This window comes from Cupressus sempervirens, chromosome 6 (assembly GCF_028749045.1).
Source record: "Cupressus sempervirens isolate cs-2001-9-10 chromosome 6, ASM2874904v1, whole genome shotgun sequence".
In the NCBI taxonomy this organism is placed as follows: domain Eukaryota; kingdom Viridiplantae; phylum Streptophyta; class Pinopsida; order Cupressales; family Cupressaceae; genus Cupressus; species Cupressus sempervirens.
The window spans coordinates 325,663,426-325,676,217 of record NC_143123.1 but is presented as its reverse complement, the minus strand read 5'-3'; positions in this window follow the sequence as shown (position 1 = coordinate 325,676,217).

Genomic DNA, 12,792 nt, shown 5'->3' with positions numbered 1-12,792 from the left:
ATCTCTTTGAGAACATAGGAAAATTTTTCCTAGGGTGTCTCCAATGCTCAAAAAGTATTTAAAGCTTAATAATACAAGACATTGCAACTTGAAAAAAATAGAAAAATTAAAACATGTAGGATAACAATGCAACCCAAGATGCTCCTGCATCAAAATCTCTTAAAAAAGTTGACATAATAGCTATTTGTAAAACCTATAACAAGATGGTAGTTCTATTGAATTTTATAGAGACCTCTAACAAGACCACTCCTAATAGGGTGATTAAATCCTTTAACAGGGTCACACCTAACAATGTGTTTTGTAACCTTTAACAGGGCTGGCTCCTAATACAGATATGGGATTTATTTTTGTGGTAAATGATTTACCCCTCCCCTTCCAATTACTCCTTTTATATTTTCAAAAATTGGTATCAAAGATTTTGGTGTTTGTAGAGAAGGTTTCAAGGACCTAAGCTAAAGATTAGGATGTCTTACAGACGAGAGATTTCCAATTTGAACAAAGACAATTTTCTAGCATGGCAAGGACTTATGAGGTTACATTTGAATACCATTAGTAATCCAAGTTGTAAATATCTTGATAGTAAATAAAATACTCCCATTGAAACATTATTAGTTGAAAATATTACTAAAAATAAGAATCAAACCATCATGATGATTTATATTGCATCTGCTCTTAGTTATGATGAATTTGATGAAGTAAAAGATTGCCAAACTGCTCATGAAATATGGGCCAAACTAAAAGACATTTATGGAGGAGATGACAATGTAAGAAGAGTTAAGACTAAATGTCTTAGAGTTAATTTTGATCAATGTGTCTAATATTGCATTATCAGCATTTCCTCTACCACAAACCATCATTACATATCAAGTTCCTGCAAGTTCATAACCCTCTGCAAGTTATAGGTCAAATTCATAGATCTACAACCCTACAACCAAATCCAAATTAGGGTTCTCTATGATCCAAATTCATTGTACAAACTACCTCACACTTTAGTGATGTTCTTTCATGCTCAGGAACAACTGAGCTTTGATACCACCTAACGTAGGGAGGTGTGAGTAACTAAGGCCAATTGGTACACTCAGCTACCCAAACCACCATACAAGAGTTAACACAATGGAAACAGACACAAAAGAGAAAAAAACCATCGAGAGAGAACAACATTCTTTATTGATTCATGAAAATATCATCATACATGCCCATTTGTAAGGCCTTTTGGGTTATGATCAGATACAAAATTCATTCAAACCCAAGATCTAGCTTCAAGTTTGGATTTCCAAAAACATATGCTTTTCATTTCCTATCCTCCTTCTATCATCTCCATTCTTCAAGATGGATGAATAATAATCACTAAAGACTTCACCAAAACCCCTAGTTATACCAATATAATCCACAAGTTAGCTTAGAATGCTAAAAACTAAATAAACCTAACATTAAATACTTGAAGAACCACAAGTCAGCCTCCAATAGAAATTAAATGTCCAAAAATTGATACCCAAGAAAAATTGTGATATCTCCTAGATCTAATTAAATTAGAACTTTTACTTCACACTAAAGATAGTAATTTAGGTCCTCTACAAACCCTTAAGGGTGTAAAGGCTGATTCATTAGGGATATCTATGCATCCATCCTCATAGTTATGCATAGAAACCCGTCATGCAAATTGCCATAAATCAATACTCTAGGAGATTTTCCATATCTCCCAACTTATAATGAATTAGGACTTAAACCTTTGATTAAAGGGAGTAATCTATGTTCTCTTTCAATTCTTGAAATTTTTAGCCTCTAACTCATTGCTTAGAATTAGTTAACAACCCACAATAGGAAACCAGAAACTAGGAAAACACAACTCCAACAATAAGGATAAACAACTCAAACCTTAACATGATAACTCCAATCTCTTTGCGAACATAGGAAAATGTTCCTTAGGGTGTCTCCTATTGGCTCCTAATTTAATAGTTTTGAAAAATACCAAGAAACTAGATGAATGTATCTAAGGCTAGCAAATTCCTATGACAGATACACTTGACTGCAGTCTTGGGCCAACTATAAGGCATAACTCCTTCTTCTACTTTAGGCTCTACAAGACCTAGGTGAGTAGACCTTAGAATTAATTGATATCATACTAGTGCAAAAAATATCCTTGAATCTATTTTACTATAGATGAAAACCCCTTATATCTCCTAATAACCCATGAAATGACATAGATCTACGGTAGCTAGGTGCAAATCTATGAAATTCATAAGCTGAGTGAGGGCATCACATTTAGGTCCTTCAACACTAAAGGGAAAGAACGTTTGATTAATAATGTTGATTTTCAAAAAAACCTCAGATATGCAGTAGTAAGAACTAAGTGACCCTATAATTGATTAGTGCCTTAACCATTGGGAAAATCCATGAATCAAATGCATACATATGGATATCTGATACTTATTTATATATTCAAATATACAATCTATATATTTACCTTGTAAATAAACATTTGTGCTCAATTTGAACCTCATTCTTACATGATATCCCCCTCAGTAAACTTGCAACCCTATTAAATTCTCTGAAGCATTTACATAACCCCTTGGGTTATAAGAAACAATGAAACAATATATAGCCTTAAGGGACTACAACTATGACTTAGGCTCTTTGTTCAAAGACCATAAAACATTGGAAATTCACTGAGATAAGAGACAAGAATCAGAATGAAACTAATGAAATTCTTGTTCATTTGTATTCATTTTTTTGAAACAATTCAACATGAAAACACCAAACAGATCTGAACTATCTGTATTATCCTTCCTACTACTATTCATAGAAGAGAGAATATACTGAAAGAATATGGTTTCATAGTAAAACATTGGAACACTATTGGTATTACCCAGAGCAAAACTACTAACAACCACAATGAATGAGAGAAAGAAAGATATAGGAGAGAAAGAATTCTTGGATCTGATCTATGCTTGACATGTGTCCACTTGGAATCCAATTTTCTACAACTAAATAACCTCTCTCTTCCTTCTCCCATCTTGATATGATTTATTTTCATCATTACCATGTAATTGATTAGAAAATATCTTGTTTAATGATGAAAACCCTTTTTCTTGCCAAATATCTGATATGCATCAAGAAATGCTAGAGGAATTAAGGTTTAACTAATTAGAAATGACCCCAACTACATTTTCATTGTCCCTTACCCATATTTAAGTCATTTCCATACCAAAAATTAGTTTTGAACTTCCTCACCTAAATACAATTGCACAATAAGTATTTGGAAGAAAACCTCCTATAGCTCGAATAGACTACTTCTTATGTAAAAACTAACTGCATACTTAGAAAATTTAGATTCTCTTAATTTTGGTGATATATAACATTGCATATTTTGCCTTCCAAAAAACCCTTAAAAGCCAGTTTAAAAAATGCCCTCCTGGTATAAAGTTAAGGTCTGCACACCTTTTGAATTTAAATTTTAAAAATTTAAAATAAACTAAAGTTTAAACTTTAGTTTAAATGTCATTTGAATTAAAAGAGATCTCCACATCACCCACTTGAGGAGAAAATTAAAATAATAAAATTTTATGACTTTTAAAAAAATTCCCTTTCCTTGAAACTTGGGGGTCAAGCTTCCTTTGACCAGGTGCCACATGGCACCTCTTGACTAGCTACCTAATCTGCATCATCTACCACATCACCATCTGCCCAAACCTAGTGCCACGTGTCACCTTCCTGCACTCTCGCATTTTTAATCTTTTTAGCAACTCTAGAAAGCAGGCTTGCACCAACCATCAGATTGTGACATGTGTCATGATCCTGTGCTTCACTTTTGACCCTACTCTAGAATGCCACCTCATTATGCACGGGACCTGCTACCACATGGTAGCATCTCACATTCTTGCAATATCTATCCAGTGTGCACTGATCATCAGATTGGTCACATGCCTAAATCTCATGCAATCTCCATTCTATGTGCCACATCATCGCACATGTGTTCTCTTTCAAAATTTGATTTAGGTGACCTACTAGCTAATATCATCAGTGTGACCCCCATGCATCCAAAAAACTTTTGAAAAAGTGTCTTTCTTTAGACACAAGTCATATTGAGGACTCTTGTATTTAAACAATAAAAAGTTTCCTTGTCCACCCAATGTGGGACAAATGTTATCTAAAGGATTTTTCTCTATTCTACATTTCGCCATTCGCTACCTCTTCATTTTTTATACATGGCATTCGAATCTTTCTCTAATGGCTTCTAGTTTCATCCTTTTACTTGCATGAGGTTTCCTCTTGGGGCAGTGGTTTCTTCTAACATTAATCATTTTGACCTTAGCGTTAGTCTCCATTTGGACAGTCTTATCATCCAACTCAGGAACTCTATTCTCTAAAGTTGCTCCTGTAGATGCCTATTCAGCAACACTATTCTATTCTTGGGGATTCTTATTCAGTGTTCCTATCGAAGTTATTTCTATAGAATTTCAGCAATTAAACAATGGCTTGGTTTCAAATAATGCAAAAAATAGGAAATGCCATTATTCTAATGGCAATGGCTTTTAAAACCTTGAGCCAACAGAGGGCAATTCATTCAACCCTAGGGAGTTTCATTGCAAGCCATTATATGCAGTAAATAAGCAAGTGGAATCCGTTGACTAAGTTCTATGCCTCTTTTAATTCTTTAGTTATTGCCACATCCAAAACAGATGAGAATCTTATCAAAGTTCTTGACAGTGAAATTCAATGCACCTTGGAATCCGACCCTCCTAGTGAGGTATGGGAAATCATTTTCCTTCTAGCATTTGGTGTGGTTTCATTTTCTTTTGACTGGCATGTTCCTCTTGCAAGATGAATCTCTACACTACTGCATGGCCTTCATTTTAATGCTACATGCAGATTCTTCAAACTTTGACTGCCTTTGGTTCTTTAATACCTGTTGCCGCCTATCCTTCATTGAGCTCCCCTATCAAGCATGAATCTCCTTCAATGCATGGTCTAATTTCTTTTAAATTGGTGGCTCATTTTTGGCATCACCCTATCCATTGGTCTGTGACTTTCACTTTATGCTCAAAGTGTGGCTTTGAAGCTTCCTTTGACTGATCTTGACTTGCAACTTTGATTTACATATGCTCTGCTAACATGGACAAAAGGTATGCTCTGATACCACTGATGACGGGCCACACCACCTGTACCAACTCACAACCAAAAAAAATGCAACAAGATGGAGATAAAGAGATGACAAAAATGCTTCATAAAGCATCCATTAATACTTGAAAATTCATTAGAAGAGATTACATTTGAAGAGCTTACAATTCAAGAACTTCTATTTCTTGAACTTCCATTAGAAGAGCTTCCATTTCTTGAACTTCCTTACAAGAGATTACATACAAAGAGCTTCTACTTGAAGAGCTTCTATTTCTCCAACTTGATTACAAATGATAATAAGCCTTGCTTAAATAGGCACTTCTAACCCAAGACATTACAAACACAACCAATGTGGGATAAAAGATAAATACAACTACTTTTAAATAAATATTAAATTCCCACCCAAATACAACTAAGCACCCAACAAATATTAAATACATGATTTAAGGATCTTTCCACAAACTTCTAAAATGCCACCTACACACCTCGATTAATGGAATGACAACTATTTTTCCTAATTTTCTATTTATACCACCTTTGCACCTTGAAAATAGAAATTCCTCTTTTCTCCTTTTTTCCTATTTTTATTTATTTTTTATTTTTCCTTCCATTTTCGTCACTTTCTCGCTCCTCCACAATTTTTTTTTTCCCCTTTTTTTTTCTCTTTCTTTTTTTTTAATAATAATAAAGTTTTGCAAGATGCTCCTGCATCAGAACCATGCATCAAACTTAATGCTCTTATCATTTTTGCCTCCATCTTTGCCGTGGTCACAAGAAGAAGTTTGTTTTAACAAATCCCATGTGCAGGAGAGATGGGTCTTAATCTCAATCAGATTCTCCAATGGTTATGAAAGCTTATTTGTGATACCTCATGTTCATTCCCTATAAAGATATGAGTCCATTAACACTCTCATGAAAAGATAATTCAATCACTTGTTTGTGACTTGTAGAGATTAGACAATGTTCTATTTCACTTTGCCAGATTGTAAATTCCAATTTCTTCTGATGGTACATGATGGTTTTTATTTTGTCGATCACATACTTGAGCTTGGACAAGGATCAACATTTATGTTCAACTCTAAGTTGTTTAAAACTTTGTGATCCCTCTTAGTATGTTCATAAATAACTTTTATGATAATTTATGAATCATGAAGTCATACAATTTACTTTGATTCACAAAGCTTTGCATTCTTACTAAGATGATGCAACAATCAGGAAAGTCTTATTATTGCTCAAACATAAGACTTTCCTAATTGTTGCATCATCTCTTAACAAAGTTGTCTTAATAGCTATTTGTAAAACCTCTAACAAGATGGTAGTTCTATTGAATTGTTTAGAGACCTCTAACAAGGCCAATCCTATCAAGGTGATTAAATCCTTTAATAGGGTTACACCTAACAGTGTGTTTTGTAAGCTTTAACAGGGTTAGCTCCTAATAGGGCTCACTTTAGAAGAGTGAAAATAGTAACCAGTTGCAATTGGTGGTTTTCCCAAATTTTGTTTCCATGTTAAATCTTGGTGTCAAATGTGTTCATTCTACTTTCTTTTATGTGTTTACATATAGTTAAAATAATGGTAATCACATATAACATCTAAGAATTGCATGTTAAGTACTTATCGAGCATATTCAGTATTTATCAAGTTACATCATTTTATATGTGTTTGTCGAGCATCAACAACATTCAATTTTTAGATTTTATTTCTTACTAACATCTAAAGGGATATGGGATTTATTTTTGTGGTTAATGATTCACCCCTTCCCTCCTAGTTAGTCCTTTTATATTTCCAACAATTGGCATCAGAGATTTTTGTGTTTGTAGAGAAGCTTTCAAGGACCTAAGCTAAAGATCGAGTTGTCTTACAAAAGAGAGATTTCCAAGTTGAACAAAGACAATTTTGTAGCATGGCAAGGACTTATGAGGTTTCATTTGAATACCATCAATAATCTAGGTTGTAAATATCTTGATAGTAAATATAAGACTCTCACTAGAACATTATCAGTTGAAAATATTGCTGAAAAGATGAATCAAAACATCACGATGATTGATATTGCATCTGCTCTCAGGTATGATGAATTTGATGAAGTAAGAGATTTCCAAATTGCTCATGAAATTTGGTCCAAACTAAAAGACATTTATGAAGGAGATGCCAATGTAAGAAGAGCTAAGGTTGAATGTCTTAGAGGTCATTTTGATTAGATGAAAATGAGATAAGATGAGAACATTGCAAAATATGTGGAAATAATCAAAGCAAGTGTGAGAGAAATCAAAGCATCTGGAGGAGATATTGAAGAAAAAATGGCTGTAAGCAAGGTACTTAGAACTCTTCTTCCCATTTATGTAATTAGAGTGTTTTCTATCGAAGAGATGAGATATGATCCAAATAATAAAATATCTTTGGATGCTCTAGTTGGAAGATTGATAGCTTTTGAGTTTAATAACTTTGATAACTATATTCCTAGTTCAAAAGTTACTGAGTTTGTGTTTGAAGCTAAACTATCACTCAAGAAAATGATTAGGAAATCAAAGTCCAATCAATGAGGAAGTGAAGAAGAAGAAACAAAAGAAATCTTAGACAGTGATCTTGAAGTTTTTGAAGCCCTACTTGCAAGAATATATTCCAAAGGTAGAGGAAAGTACAAAGGTAAAGTTCCTTTGATATGCTTTTCTTGTGAAGAAGTTGGTAACATTACTACAAGGTGTCCAAATAGAGAAAACAATTATGAAAAGAAAAGCAATAAGCAGAAAGGTAGGAAGGATTCAAAGAGCTATAAGACCTACAAGGAAAAATGTAAGAGATATTGTTTTATGGCTAATATTATGATAACATTGAAGATGAAATGGTATATATTATAGTAAAATATGAATTTGATGATGAAGGAGATAAAATGGAACTTATTTCTCATGTTAGCAAAAATGATACATGGATTATTGATAGTGGTTGTTCACATTATATGTCTAGAGACAAAACAAAAATTGAGCACATGAAATATTATGATGGAGGAAGTGTGAGATTTGTAAAAAATGAACCATGTAACATAAAAGGAAAAGGATGTATTTCTTTAACTAAAGAACTTATATGTGACAATGCTTATTGGGTTGAAGGACTAAACAATAATCTATTGAGTGTGGCATAGTAGAATAACATTGGATTCAAGGTAGAATTCATGGATGGAAAGGCCAAAATATTGGATGGTAAAGAAAATCTGGTTGGATCTAGAAAATAAACAAAAGGTAGTTTATTTTATCTTGATCTTAGTGAAAGTTCATGTTTTATTACTCAAGAAGAAGAAAGCTATTTATGGCACAAAATATTATCTCATATAAACTTTGAAAATCTAGTTAAGATAGGAAAACATAAAAGAGTAAGAGATGTTCCTAGTTTGAAGATGCCAGATATGGGTCTATGCAAAAATTGCCAAATTTGTAAGATGGGAAAGACTAGTTTTAAAAGAAAGAACTATCAATTAGAAGAAGTCTTAGAACTTATGCACATAGACTTATGTGGACCTATTGGAATAGAGAGTTATAGTGGAGAAAATTTTGTCATTATTTTTGTTGATGATTATTCTAGAATGATGATTGTAATGTATCTAAAAGAAAAATTAGAAGCTTTTCAAAAATTCAAGTGGTATTTGGAAAGAGTAGAAAAAGAAACTGGAAAGAGATTGAAATGTTTAAGATTAGACAGAGGTGGTGAATTCATCTCCAATGAATTCAATAATTTTTGCATTGAAGGAGGCATCAAAAGACAAGTATCAGCCCCTGGTACACCTCAGCAAAATGGTATAGTTAAAAGAAGAAATAGATCCATCATGGATTGTGCAAGAAAAATAATGATTGAAAAGAATGTTACAATCAAATACTAGAAGGAAGCTATCAGCACTACAATTCATACCTTGAACAGAGTATAGTTGAAGAAATATTCAAATCAAACTGCTTATCAACTATGGTATGGCTACAAACCTAATGTAAGTTGAAATTATTTGGTAGTAAATGTTATATCTTGAAAGAATTTAGGAAAGAAAAATTTGATGTCAAGGGTGATAAAGACATATTTTTAGGATACTCCTACATAAGTAAAGCATACAAATGTTTGAATTTTTCTACTCATAAAATCATAGAAAGTGCACATGTGAGAATTTATGAGTTTGTAGAAAGGAGCAAAGAAGAAAGCAACAAAGAGCTAGATGATTACATAAGATTTGTTTCCTATGAACCTGATATGTTGTTAAATCTATCTGAGAGAAAGGAAGCTTCACCCCTTAAGTCCCCAAAATCTCCAATAGTTATCAAGTTATAGATAATGCAACCTAGGTCATAGTCTGAAGGACCTGAGTTGCATTCAAAAGCTACCAAGCTAGTTCAAACCAAGTCTGATTGACCCGAGTCACAGATAGTGAAATCCAAGCTAGATACTGAAGTTCATGATGAAAAAAGCGGAACTCATTCCAAATCCAAAGAACCTATGTTAGTAAGATATGTTGGAAGGCATTATGCACTTGATCAGATCATTGGAGACAAATCTAATAGAACAGTGACAAGAAGCAAATTAAAAGGTATACGTTTACTTGCTGAATTTGAACCTAGAAATGTTAAAGATTCTTTGGATAATGAAATTTTGGTTGAAGCAATGAATGAAGAAATATTAAAAATAGAGAAGAAAAAAATCTAGACCCTCATTCCTAGACCCATGGATAAAAATGTAATTGGCACAAAATGGCTGTTTAGAAACAAGGTGAATGAAGATGGAAAAGTTTGCAAAAACAAAGCAAGATTGGTGTGCAAAGGCTATTCTCAAGAACGAGGTATTGATTATGGTGAAATTTTTTCTCCTATTGCAGGATTAGAAGGTGTTAAAACTTTGCTAGCATATGCAACACATAAAGGATTCAAAGTGAATCAAATGGATGTTAAATCTACATTCTTCAATGAAATTCTTGATGAGGAAGTCTACATTGAACAACTAGATAGTTTTGTAGATCCTAACAAAAGAGACATGGTCTAAAAATTACACAAAGCATTATATGGTCTTAAGAAAGCTCCTAAAGCTTGGTATTAAAGAATTCATAATTATATGATACAAATTGTCTTTCAAAGAATAAATGATAATAGTAGTCTATATATCACAGAATGACCAGACAAGAAGATTGTGTTGGTAGAAATATTTGTTGATGATACCTTATTCATAGGAAATGATGACTTATGCAAATCATTTTCAGAAGAAATGAGTAAAGAATTTGAAATTTCCATGTTTGGTAAGATAAAATTCATTGTTGGATTGCAAATTTAGTAGAACAAAAATAGTATCTACATCACTCAATCTAAGTATATCAAGGAGATACTAAAAAAATTTGGAATGGAAGATTCAAGACCAGTTGGAACCCCTATGTCTACTGGACATAAGCTTTCCAAGAATGATGATTCAAAGGAAGTAGATTAGACCACATACATATCAACAATTAGGAAATTGCAGTATGTAGTACATACAAGGCCTAACATTGCATTAGCAGTTGGTATGGTAGAAAGATTCTTGGTAAATTCTAGAGAAAATCACATGATGGCAATCAAGAGAATCATGAGATATCTGAAAGGTACTAAAGACTATGGCTTATGTTAAAAACTTGGAGGCAATTTGGACTTAAAGGTTTTCATTGATGTTGATTGGGCAAGAAGTATTGATGACAAGAAGAGCACTAGTGGTGGAGCATTCGTTCTTGGTAAAAGACTAGTGTCTTAGACAAGCAAGAAATAGAATTGCATCTCTCAATCTATAGTAGAGGTAGAATATGTGGTAGCAATAGTTAATTGTTCTAACATTATTTGGTTTAAATAGTTGTTGGAAGGAAAGAAGATAGAGATCAAAGATCCAAAAATCATATACTATGATAACACCAGTGTAATCAATATATCAAAGAATCCAATGGTGCATACCAAAAAAAAGCACATTGCAATAAAATATCACTTCTTAAGAGAATTAGTGCAAGATAAGGAAGTTAGATTAGAATATGTGAACGCAAAAAATAGATTGTAGACATATTCACCAAGCCATTACCTAAGAATGCATTTCTATATCTAAGAGGTAAGCTAGGGGGTCATTCCCCTATCTAAAGCTCACTAAATGAAGTTTAGTGATGCATCAACCAAAATTTATTGAAGATCAACCAGATGGTGCAATAGAGAAGGGTATATTACAAATGAATTAGTACTAAAGGTACATTGATATTAATAGAGATGTTTCTTTGGGATGTTTTGTCAAGAGGGAGAAATTTATTGTCATATCTCATAAGAAATTTTAATTAGAAGGAGAAGTTTTATGACAGAGGAAGAAAATGAAAATAGAAAGAGTTCATACTATAGAGAAAGTCCTCATAGATATGAATCAAAATGAAACTAAGGATGTGTTCCTTACTTTATTCTTGTTCCAAAAATTTCATTATGTTATGACATGTGTTGCCATCAATGCCAAAGAGGGAGATTGTTGCATACAATTAATTAATTGTGTATTGTCCTAGATCTTACACAAATGTCATATCATTATTAGTTAGTGCATGCTAAACTCACTCAAGTAGTGAAGATAGTTTTCTGTGTCTATCGATAATTCTTGTATTTGTCTAGTTTAGAATGTAGTGTCTATCGAATTAACTTGGGTGCCAAAGGAAAGTTTATAGAAGATGAGAGTTAATTGACCTCATTTGATTAATGAAAGAAATTTTGGATGGAACCTATGTTAACCGAGCTCACTGAATTATCAAAGGATCTTTGCACATATGTAGTTTTAAATGAGTTCACTTGGTTAACACAAGAAAATCATTTCTAAGTTAGTGTCTACCAAGTAGGGTCAACTAACAAAGAATTTTCTTATTTTGGCATATTAAGTTTAATTGATTTATTTATTGGTTCTAGCTAATTGAGGTGATGAATATTAGTTATTCTAAGTTGTATATGAGCTAACTTGACAATATGAATGATATAAGTATAAGGTCAAGTTGAGAATTTGAAAGTGTGTAAGAGTGTGAATGCATAGAAGATTTGAAGATCTAATGATGCAATAAGGAAGTGAATCAAAAGGATAAGCAAAATATCCTTGTGAAGCTAAAAATATATTTGACTAGGAAGGATCAAGTACAAGCTAGAATAGAGATCTATAATTAGCAATTTAGTTGCATTAGAAATCAAGTCATCTCCTTATTACTCTCTAACCATTGTAGCAGTGATCTAAATCTCTTAATAGATTTGTCTTAACAACTATGTGTAAAACCTCTAACAAGATGGCAGTTCTATTAAATTTTCTACAGACCTCTAACAAGGCCACTCTTAATAGAGTGATTAAATCCTTTAATAGGGTCACACCTAACAGTTGATTAAATCCTTTAATAGGGTCACACCTAACAGTGTGTTTTGTAATCTTTAACAAGGTTGGCTCCTAATAGGGCTCACTTTAGAAGATTGAAAATAGTAACTAGTTGTAATTGGTGGTTTTCCCAAATTGGGTTTCTACATTACATCCTAGTGTCAAATGTGTTCATGCTAGTTTCTTTTATGTATTTCGATCTAAGCTAAAATAATGATAATCAAAGATAACATCTAAGATTTGCATGTTATCTACTTACTAAGCATATTCAGTATTTACTTAGTTACAACATTTTATGTGTGTTTGTCGAGCATTGGTAGT